The sequence below is a fragment of the Polypterus senegalus genome, chromosome 3, assembly GCF_016835505.1.
Source record: "Polypterus senegalus isolate Bchr_013 chromosome 3, ASM1683550v1, whole genome shotgun sequence".
In the NCBI taxonomy this organism is placed as follows: domain Eukaryota; kingdom Metazoa; phylum Chordata; class Cladistia; order Polypteriformes; family Polypteridae; genus Polypterus; species Polypterus senegalus.
This window is the reverse complement of record NC_053156.1, coordinates 155,531,588-155,543,108: the sequence shown is the minus strand read 5'-3', so window position 1 is coordinate 155,543,108 and position 11,521 is coordinate 155,531,588. Positions and strand designations below refer to the sequence as shown.

General features: G+C 36.2%; 1 long non-coding RNA gene across 1 annotated transcript; it reads left to right on the top strand.

The window, feature by feature from the left end:
- Window positions 1–8,062: 8,062 nt before the first annotated feature.
- On the top strand, window positions 8,063–10,960 carry LOC120526942. The gene is made up of 3 exons (XR_005633243.1): window positions 8,063–8,140; window positions 8,532–8,600; window positions 10,875–10,960. It is a non-coding gene; the product is annotated as an uncharacterized LOC120526942 (long non-coding RNA).
- The last annotated feature ends 561 nt before the right edge of the window (window positions 10,961–11,521 follow it).

Genomic DNA, 11,521 nt, shown 5'->3' with positions numbered 1-11,521 from the left:
GACTTCCCAAAATTAATGAGATTAGCTGACTCCATTCATTTATTTAACTCATTCGTTTAGGAAGACATTAAACAGACCTGACATTCTGCCCCTTCTTTCAGTTTACCCCCGCTATCTGTCCAGGTACTCAGGATTTGAATTTTTATCACAATTTATGTGATTTGTTCTAGATTTTTTTGTAGTATTATATGTTGTATTTTAGTCTGCATTATTGTCTTTTATTCCATTTGAATGTTTTGTATATCCTGTATTTATCTTTATTTAGTGAGGATATTATTTGTAGCAAGTGTTATATAGGTCCTGTTGTTCTTTCTGAATTTTGGGCAGGGTGAAATATAAATACTGTAAATTGTGTTCTTTTTACTATTTTTATTTTTCTTCTTTTGATGGCCCATCGTTTATAATAATAAGCGACAAAAACTAGAACTGTTCTATATAAGAAAATTAATATATTGCATAATTCAGTGTGGGCGGCATGGTGATACAGTGGGTAGCGCTACTGCCTCACAGTTAGGAGACCTGGGTTCACTTCCTGGGTCCTCCCTGCATGGAATTTGCATGTTCTCCCTGTGTCTGCGTGGGTTTCCTCCGGGTACTCCGGTTTCCTCCCACAGTCCAAAGACATGCAGGTTAGGTGCATTGGCGATTCTAAATTGTCCCTAGTGTGTGCTTGGTGTGTGTGTGCACGCCCTGCAGTGGGCTGGCGCCCTGCCCAGGGTTTGTTTCCTGCCTTGTGCCCTGTGTTGGCTGCCCTGTGTTGGCTCCAGCAGACCCCTGTGACCCTGTAGTTAGGATATAGCAGGTTGGATAAGGGATGGATAATTCAGTGTAGAATATGTATTCCCATTTTATTCACATACATGTTTAAAAATATTAGATTGGCTTAAATGTTTAGCTTAAATTGGTTTAGAACAATATTGCACATGTGCATAGTACATTTTAAAAAATGTAATCACTTTCATTATTAACGTTTTACTAAACTCTGACGTGGTGTAAACATTACAACTATATTGTATACTTCGTTTCATGAATGTAAACGAAAAACTATTTTCAATTAACACAGATCTTGATGATTTTAATTTTGTCGACATGTTGAATGGTTCCCACAGACCCGAACACAATTTAAATGCTAATAGTGTATTTCACAGAAACGATCCGTATTGTTTAGTTTGATGTATGACACGACGTAATGGCAGAAACCCTCTGAACTTCACAATGATGCGTATTATTTGGTTTATGAACGGGTCTTTGACCCAACTTTACTTTCCGGGCTTTGCCGAGAGCAGCCGAAACCTTCCAAAAGTAATTTTACGAAGTCAGTCCTGAAACGACTAAGACGTCACCTCCGTGTCTTTAGCTGCGGGTCTACAACTGCGGGTCTAAAACTGCGGTGACGTATGGTGCTGTGGCTCTGCAGGTGAATGCTGCTCTACTCTGCAGCTCCTAGAAGATGACCTAGAAACAAGCTGACTACACCAAATCATCTCTGCAAGCCCTGCACCTTGGAGCCCCCTTATGTCCATTTATTTCCTAAATGGAAATAGTTCTAGGGTCTTGTACTGTGTTAGCTACTATGGATGTGGTGAGAAGTTAAGCAAAATGACACCTTTTATTGGCTAAATAAAAAGATCACAATATGCAAGCTTTTGAGGCAATTCAGGCCCCTTCTTCAGGCAAGATGTAATACAAAAACTGGAATTCTCTGGGTTTATATAGACACTAGGACAGATACAACATTGGAAAACCTGTAGCCTGATCTGTAGTCTGGTTGTCTGGGACAGTCCAACGGATGTAAACATATCTGGCCATAAAAGTCCCATTGGGAAGTTAAACTTATGGTAAAATTTAACACATTACAACATGGTTAAATATAGACAAGAGTTTTATAGTCAGATATAAGGATTGTCTCTTGGACTGTACCAGACAACCAGACTACAGATCCACATTGTTTCGAAAAACTCATCAGAAACTTCAAAAGGCTTTGTTGGACAATTATCGTATGAAAAGATCTTGACTAGACGTTGTTCTCCTCTCTTGCTAAATGAATCTTAGCCCCGAGAGGTCTATTAATTTTTTATATCTAAGATGTCTTACTTAAAGGTTTTCCAATGCTGTATCTGTCCTAGTGTCTATATAAAAACAGAGAATTCTAGTTTCTGTATTACATTTTGCCTGAATAAGGAGCCTCGAAAGCTTGCATATTATAATCTTTCTAGTTAACCAATAAAAGGTGTTTGCTTAACTTCTCACCATTTCCTAAATGATAGAAACTTTCATTTACTTTACAATTAAATGGGGTGGCCCAACAAGCATCCCAATTATTTATGGGTCTGTGAAAATGTCTCTATTCCACAGTATAAATAAGAAGCCACTTCTATGTTGTTGCCATATTCTCATTATTATTATTATTATTATTATTAACTGAACAGCATTTTTCAGTAGGTCTTAACCAATCAAGATAAATAAATACAGATGTCTGCACGACTATCAGTAGATCAGGCAAATGATGGGAACATTGGGTTCATTTAAGTCTAAAAAGATTACATGTAAACTAAAAGCAAGAGCAAACCATGCGTGGTGCAGATAAATATGCAGTGGCAGACTGACCACACCCAATGGAAGCCTCAGCACTGCAATTCACTTTTGGTGTTTTAAAATATTTCCATTTTAAAGTTTTAAAGTGTATTTTTTCTTCAATGTAACTTTTAACAGGTTTTTATGTTTCTGTTTTTGTTTTACTTTTCTTTTCAGCTCTGCACTGTCACACATTGTTACACCTTTCTGATCTGATTTGCAGCTGTGTGTGAGTTTAAAAATGATTTGCCAGGGAATTAAGGAGGGTTGTTTCTCCTCCCATGTCAAACATATGAGTCTGGTAAATGATTTAAAAGGTGTTGTTTTAGAGAGTGTATTACAAAAGGGCGAGCAGAACTCTCTAGATTCATTATAAGCTGGCCTACTCTTGTGCACCCTAAGTTTAACATGCATATTTGTATGCACACACACACAAGCTATCCACTTAAACACTTATTTTGAGTGAGGCCTGCACAGCCCACCACTCCTGTGTACTCCAGACAAGGACTTGAAGCGGATTGCTTATTGTGCTTCTGCAAAGTGTGTGCTCCCAATCTCAACACCCTTCACTGCATCAAGAATACTGGTAGGGCTGTTTTACATCACATCATCGGTTGCCGCTTCATTTGGCCAGTGTGTAGGTTTTTGTGTTTATTGGGTTTGTTGTTGTATCGAATTGTGTTATATTTGTGGTTGTCATCTGGGAGCTGGGTAAAGGATTTGTTTGGTTTATTTTTTAGGTGGGGTTCACCTTCAAGTTTTGTCTAATATATTTAGTTTTATTATTGTTTTAGCCTGTTGTTTCTGCGCCTTTGTATGTGAGTAGTTGGGCCAAGGCTGCTTTCTGGAAATTAAAAAAATATACTTAAAAAAATACATAAAGCACTGTTCTTGTGGCAGTGAGAATTGTGATGTCTCTGACTGTTACAAGTTCATAAACAGTTCATGACAGCACATCTGGACATGCTGCAGGAGAGACTTTATAGCTTGATTTACAATTTAGTGCCTGCTGTCCCAAAATGTTGATTGTACTCTCCATAACACATACATGACCAGTTGTAAATCTGGAAACAGAGAAATTGGCATTTTTCTTATTGAAATTCAGACCTTTTTTAAGTTACCATTAAATTGATCTAAAAATATAGTCAAGACATCACTAGTGTTGCTAATGGCTGTTACTGCCTAAAATGATTTTAAATTTATTATTCATATTTGACTGCAAAGCCCCATTTTTAGTAGCCAGTCCTTCAGTCCGCTAACGGTCAACTCCCTTGGCTTATCCTTAATTAATTAGACCTAAATGATAATTATTACAGAGACCTTTCTTATTGCATTAGCACCACTGAAACCTGTTATTCTGTTCACTTGGGTAACACAGTACTGCCATTCCTAAAGTTCAGTTCAGGGTTCAAAAATGGCCAAAATGAAACAGCTTTCTCAAGAAACTTTTTTTTTTTTGGCTGAATGAAGGTTATTCCATGTAACAGAGTACCAAGGAACTAAAGATTTCATACTAGGGCAAACTGGATCTAACCAAGAAAGGAAAAGAAGTGGAAGGCCCAGATGTACAACTAGATAAGAGGAGAAATAAATTAGAATCTGTAGTTAAAAAAAACAATAGCCTTACAGGTCCTTGCCTGGCTTCTTTATTAAATACACACCAAATGCCGTTGTCCTCTTTTGTTCAATGTCTGTGTTTTTTTTCTTTTGCCCAATTTAACTTTTTTTTTTTATTATGCAGTTTCAGATGTGGCCTTTCCTTTGAACCTCTGTCTCTAGGGCCAGCGTCCTGGATTCGTCTTTTCAATATTGCAGAAAACATTGGTATTTGGAATATATTTAAGAAAGATGGAAATTGAGGACCCATAAGATGTTTGATTCTCAAACGTCACACTCTCATGTCTTTATCCTCTTATGCAGTTGTGCATCTGGACCTTCCCTTGCTTTTAGTATCTTTAGTCTTCAGCATTTCCAGCAGTAACAGATATTTGAAAAACTAGTAATGTCTTAGCTATATTTTTAAATTACTTTAATGGTATCTTAATAAAAAAAGTATTAATTTCCATCAAAAACATGAACATTTCTGTGTGTCCAGATATTTGACTACTAGTGTAGTCACTAGTCACTAATGTATCTTCCATTTATGTCTTTGAATGGAGAAGAACGTAGGAGAAGCCTGACGCCACGTCCATTCTGACTATTAGTCATACCACTTCTCATCTGCTGCTACAAAAGTAACACCTTCACTGAAACGGGGTGTTCATCTTGCAAACTTGAGCATCAACACTATAGAGAGCAACTTGCCTAACGATGGGAAGATGACAAACCTTTCTTTTAATTTTTGTTTTTTGTTTCTTGCAGCAATTAAACTGAGGATTCCAACACCCCTCACATCTTTCTTCTATTTGTATTTACAGCTGTTAAACCCCCAGTGAGAAGAAAGCAACTGGTAATCCCACAACTCTCAGGTTTTGTTCAAATAAACATTAAATAATCATATAAATTGGAAAAGCTTATTTCCTTCTTGTGCACAAAATTTCACATTTCTGTGGTAAGTTTGCAGTCTTTTCTGCTGATATTCTTACCTGTTGTATGTTTAGCTTCAAAAATGTTGCAAAGCTTCCGCATTAGAGTGAAAATATGTAAATTATATATGAGCTTAGGTTTTTTATTGCTTTTTGTTTTTAATCACAGACCAGAGCAGGGAAACAACTAATTGCTGATAACAAGCATCAGGTATTTAACACAGACCATTTTACCTAAAGGCCAATCAAAAAAGTAAACACTAATAAAATCCTTAAAATTACAAGAGGAGATTTTAAATAGCTGTTCAGTTTGGTCATTTTGTATTTTAAATAGAACCTCTCACAATAAGCACAGTCACAATGCAATTAAGAATTACATTTTTGTAGAAGACTCAAGACTCAATCTTGCCTGAAAAAGGGGCCTGAGTTGCCTCAAAAGCTTGCATATTTTAATCTTTTTAGTTAGCCAATAAAAGGTGTCATTTTGCTTGGCTTTTCTCTACATTCATAATGGCTAACAAGGTACAACACCCCAGTATACAGAGCTAAGATGTGATTGTATTATCTTTTGGGCAACACCCAATGCAATGAGAGAGAATAGCATGACGCTTAAATTAAAGATTCTGAGAGAAATGTCAGTAGCTTACTGTGCTGAAATAAGTCACCTTATGGGTTCAGAGTTGCCTGGGATGTGGTCAGAGAAAAGGCAGTAAAACAAAGTAGAGGTGACAAGAACTTTTAGATAAGGCAGTTAAGCACTTCACTATTTTTTTGTGGTTATTTTCAAAATTTCCCAAATATAGCACATAAAATAACTATGACTTAATGACCGCTGTTTCCAAAGAATACCTTAGGAAATGTGCTTGTGGTATCAACGACCAAAGCTTGTGTTGGTGTCCCAGACTTGCAGTTTAAGTCTTATTGATTTTAAACTGTGAGACCAGTAATCTAATCCCTGCACCACCTTGCATTTGCACTATGTGTCATATGTTTTAGTTCGGTTTCTAGATTTAAAATAGGTTTTAGATAATTTCTTGTGTTATAGCAGTTTTAAATTATCCTGTTACTGTGGACTATTCAAAACATGTCCTAAAATTAGGGAGGATATATTTAAAACATGCAAAGGTGACATTAGTTTGTTTCTATTTCCTGTATGCTTATTGTATTGATAATACACACTTCTCAAAGAACTGGAACCAAGGTAACATTCATCAAAGTAACAGTTTCATTGGAGAAAGATATCAAGGTGCCATGAAATATTGACAAGTATTTCTGATTAACCAAATGCACTTTTATTGATTAGGATAAGCAAGGTATATGCTTATGCTGTGTATATATATATATATAACTTCTCTAAAAAAACCTACTGCAGACATATTTCAAACAATTATCTGCTAAAATGAGGAACTATCTTGTTTACAGCTTAGCGTAGTTATGACCTGAAGTTCTTATCTTTTCTTAGCAAACTTCTGTGTAAGCTCTTTAAGGCCAGGTTTATACTTTACACAACGCAACGCATGCTCCAGTGGACGCTCCAGCGGACACTACTGCTACGCAAGCATTTTACTGTTTATACTTGCACGCGTACTTTATGTAAATCTGGAGGAATCCACCAGGTGGCAGTGTGAAATATCATCACGGTGAGAACTGGTTCGGCTTCACTTAGTTGTGAATTGCCTGGAACACCCATTAAATTCCAATGACACCTTACCGCAATATCTCTGAAAAGTATGTTTAATGATTAAATCCATCAATCCAGGGATGTGTCCATTCCAAGCACTGGGCACGAGGCTGAAACAATCTCTGGACAAGGCATCAGTTCATCGCAAGGTGAATACAAGCACTCACATACACTATCGTCATTTTTGTGCAACCAAATATGCATTTCTTTGGAAGGAAACAGGAGCACACTGTGGAAATCCAGAAGAAAAACATGCACCGTGTCACCCCCATGTGTGTAATTATTAACAGTATTCATTATTTAAGTGAAATTAACGATTTATCTGTAAAATGTAACATACATTCTTTAATGCATTTCATCATGAAAAAGATATCAAGTATAAATCTTAGGATTAAAAATGTGCAGAGAGTTGGAATATCATACATTTAATGTGCTCAGTGTGGCAATCTATTGCTGTTTGCCTCTGCTGTCAGGTCTGGAGGCAGCCCTAGAAAAAAAGACAGCACAGAAGACGGTATGTGAGACTTTTAAAATGTATTGTGTCATTACGATTGGGAATATGCGATGCTTGAATATAAAAGCACCACGAATATATTGGTATGTCGGCATTTTGCTTCACCACATCGAACCATTCATCAAACATCGAAGCGCGCCCATCGATCTTGTAGGATCCGCAAAGCGGCTTTCTGTCACATGTAAGTAGTAACCAGAGACTCTGACGTCACATTCCAACTTTTAGCACACTGTGCCCCGTGACGTTATGCTGGTACTGCAAGTCGCGCACGCGTCACATTCATTTCTGAGGATCTATTCAGAGGACGCGTCAAAGGAACGCTGGGAACGCGTGGCAGCCATGATGCGGGCATGTACGCGTTCTGAGCGTGAAGTTTAAATGAGCCCTAAACAATAACAAACATCCCAGAAGGCATTGCTCACTTTTTAAGCCACTGTCTTGACAGGACTTTGGTTACCTTTAGCCAAAGCAGTCAGGCCTAAAATCTTGCAAATGATAAAAAAAACAACTTTCCTCTGTCATTATTTAGAAAGTAACCAACATCTTTTTTCCAGTTGATGATAGCATGTGAAAATATCAAAACAATTATTATTATTACTTGTGCTCTTTATTAGCATGCTATACTTTTCCATTAAGGAAATTCATATCTAAAAAAAACATCCATAAAACCCCATTAAACTTGCAAGGTTTTTTGACATATGTAATGTTGCTTATTTAGTCATGTGTGTTGATACTGAAGGAGTTTTTATTGTGTATAAATACTGATTTATTTCTGTTTAGGACACATTGTCAAACTTATTGCAAGACAGATTCTTCTTTCTCTGCCTTTGACATTCTGTTAATATGGTAATATGAATTAAAACTACTTTTTCTTTATTTTGAAGTGTTTTACTTTAGGAATTCATTATATACCTATCTTTAACATTGTTGTTTTGAATTCAATTACAGTTTTCTACTTTTTCAAAAAATATTCTGACAAATAAGCAGAAGCTAGAAGCCACTGACATTGTATACTTATATATTTTTTATAAAACATGCTAATTTAACCCTAACTTATTTGGTTTGGTTTTCATGTTTATTATGGTTTAAAAACGTTTTTAAAAAGGTAGCATCTATTTCGTTTTATTAAATCATTCAAAAACTAAAAAGTAATTAAATTACATCTTATTTTATTATGTTCTTTACAACTAGAAATAAAACACTTTTATTTTAATAATTTTTGGAATTTGTTTTCTAGATGTCCATCATTAGTCTGACTGAAATAATATCAGCTTTACTGCAGATTTCCACTGCTCAGGATGATCTGGTAAACTAAGCTACATTTATTTCTTTCTAGACATATTTTGCCAGAAAATGAAGGATCAATGAGAAGTTACTATGTCTTGAATATTTAGAGAGTTGTGTGCAGATACAGTGATTAGCATTGCTGCATCAAATATCCAGAATCAAAGCCTGCCTTGGCCACAGTCTGTCTGGAGTCTGCATGTTCATCTCATGTCTTGGTGGGTTTTCTCCTGGTATTCTATTTTACCCACAAAACCCAAAAGACATACAAATTAGATTAACTGGGGATTCTGAACTGACCTCTGCTCTGACTTTTAAATGATAATTCCAGAAATGGTTCTGGCTTGTCAGCCCTGTCTTAAAGGAAGCAAGCATGAAAAATGTATTTTCAATAAACACTACACCATGCAATTTTTGTTTATTCTAGGTATAAAATATCTACATTATGGATGTTGTAAAATTTGGTATTGCAACAAAATACTGAAATTTGTGTAGAATTTGAAAAATTATTTTACCTAGGATTTGCTCTGTCTTGCTTACTTGGGTATTATAGATATTCACTTAATTTAATTTAAAATAATTGTTTAGTCTTTTAAAAGCAATAAAACACAGAAAATGATAATTTGGGTATTAGACAAATGTATTATGTTGTCTAATAGCATGGAGCTGATGATCCTGAGGTTAGTGTGATTTCTTCTGACTTTAAAAGTTCTTTAGACAGGCAGTGTGGCATAGCAGTTAAGAACTTCAAACCCTGTTACTGACTCCGTGTGACCATGAGCAAGTCAGTTCACCTGCATGTGCTCCAACTTGAAAAATCAGAAATGAAATGTAACCAATGGCATCTCTCAAATGCTATATGTTGCTTTGGATAGGGCTTCTGGACAAATAATAGCATTACATTTTTTAACATTTGTCATAATATATTTTATCAGTTGAAAGAAAATGTAATTGCTTATAAACACATCATATTGACATTACAGATGCCATGATAAGGCACATTTTGGGCACTGAACTGTCAGTTACATAGTGGTCAGTACAGCTAATTTGCAGCACTGCAGACTTGAGTTAATTTAATTTGTTTAGTGAACATGAATTTTTATACTACAACCAGCCTAAACACAAATGAGTGGGTGTTAGTGTGTCCTGGGGCAACCAGTGTCCTGTCCAAGTTCATTCTTTTACTTTGTGCTGATACTGCTAAAATAATCTCTGAGCTAATGTTCATGCATTAGGAAAAATAGCTGAAGTCTTCAAAACAAACTTTAAAGAGCATCATTGTCTTGCTTTTTATGTTTATTTCAATATGAAAGCGTTCAGTAAATAATACTGTATTGCATGCAAATCGATATACTTCATCAATCTTCATATCCAACATTCTCATTTTTATTTTCTTCTGTTCCTGTTTTATGTTATACTTTTTGGAATTGCAATCAAATTTACTATCAAGTTTTCATACACTGTAACAGTTTATATGTTGTGGAGACCGGCCTGGACACAGACAGGCGGACACTTTCATGTCACCCAACACACGTTTATTTACAGTCATATTTACACAAGTGCACCCCAAAACCCCCTCAAAGTCCCCAAAGTCCAGGCCAACCTCGAATGCCTTTCTCTTCTCTTCAGGCCGCCTCCTCACCTCCTCCCAGACCTCACTCCAGCCTTCACACGAAGGGAAGCAGCCCCTTTTACAAGTACCTGGATGTGCTCCAAGTGTGCTCCAGCACACATCCCAATTTGGTGGAAGTGACGGCGCCCTGTGTTGGCTGGGAGTGGCTCCAGCAGACCCCCGTGGCCCTGTCGTTTGGATAGAGTGGGTTGCATATTGGATGGATGGATGGATGGATGGATGTATGTGGAAATAAAGGGTTGGTGTCCATAGTTACTGTAACATCATTTTTCCTTAAAACTATGATTCTGGACATAAGTAACCTCCTTGCTGGCAGCCACTATGACATATCAGTGTTTTAATTCTTCAATGAACCTGTATATTATATCTGGTTATAGTCATTGGCCCCTTTTTATCATAGCAACAGTGAGCAGTCAACTCGGGCTCACAGTTCTATTTCAAGATTGATGACATCTGAGCAATGAAGGAAACAAACTGACAATTCCAACAGTTTGCCTACACCTTTTCTGTACCTCTTGAGTTGGTCATTTTAAAGGCAGTTGTGTGATCACAGTCTTGACATGTCTTTTTAAAAATGTATTTTTCCAGCCTTAACAGTAAATGAATATTAAATTCAAAATAATTTAACGTTTATTGTTTTACAAGAAATATGTGTTTTTCCAGAAATTTTTACTTCTAGTCCTAATGTGCAGAAGATCATTGTTGACAAGCCTCATGCTGTGAGAGGATTAGTGCTTCCAACTGCAGCAAAAATGCTAAAAATGGTAAGTTATATGTCTGTCTTAAATTGAGTGAAAGCTTATATTAAATATTATATTCAGCTTTAAGGATATGGAATATTTTTGTCAGGCTGAACATTTTTCATCAGATTATTTAATAAATGCCATTTTATCCAGTTTTTGAGTTGAAATTTGGTCTAGTTAATAATTATTCATTGCACAAGACTAAAGTCATTATGTCCTGACTTTTCTATTGTTTTGTTTCCATAATTGAAGGGGTGGAATACAGTGGGGGCTGTCAATGCTGAAAAGTGGGCCAAGAACTGCTCAATGGAGTGTAGTCCCCCAGAAGATAGAACAATCAGTAATATGTTTTACAGAAAAATAATTAATTTTGTTAGTATTTCTGACCATAAAGTGTATGTCTTTTTAAGTGTGGATGTGGGTGTATGTGTGATGCACTTGCTGCTTGTTCAAAGCTGTTTCCTACTTTGCAGTCAGTACTACTGGGGAAAGCTTAGGCCCTTGCACCCATGAAGTAGATTAAAGTTTGAAACTATTATAATTTGTCAATATATAATGGAGAAGGCA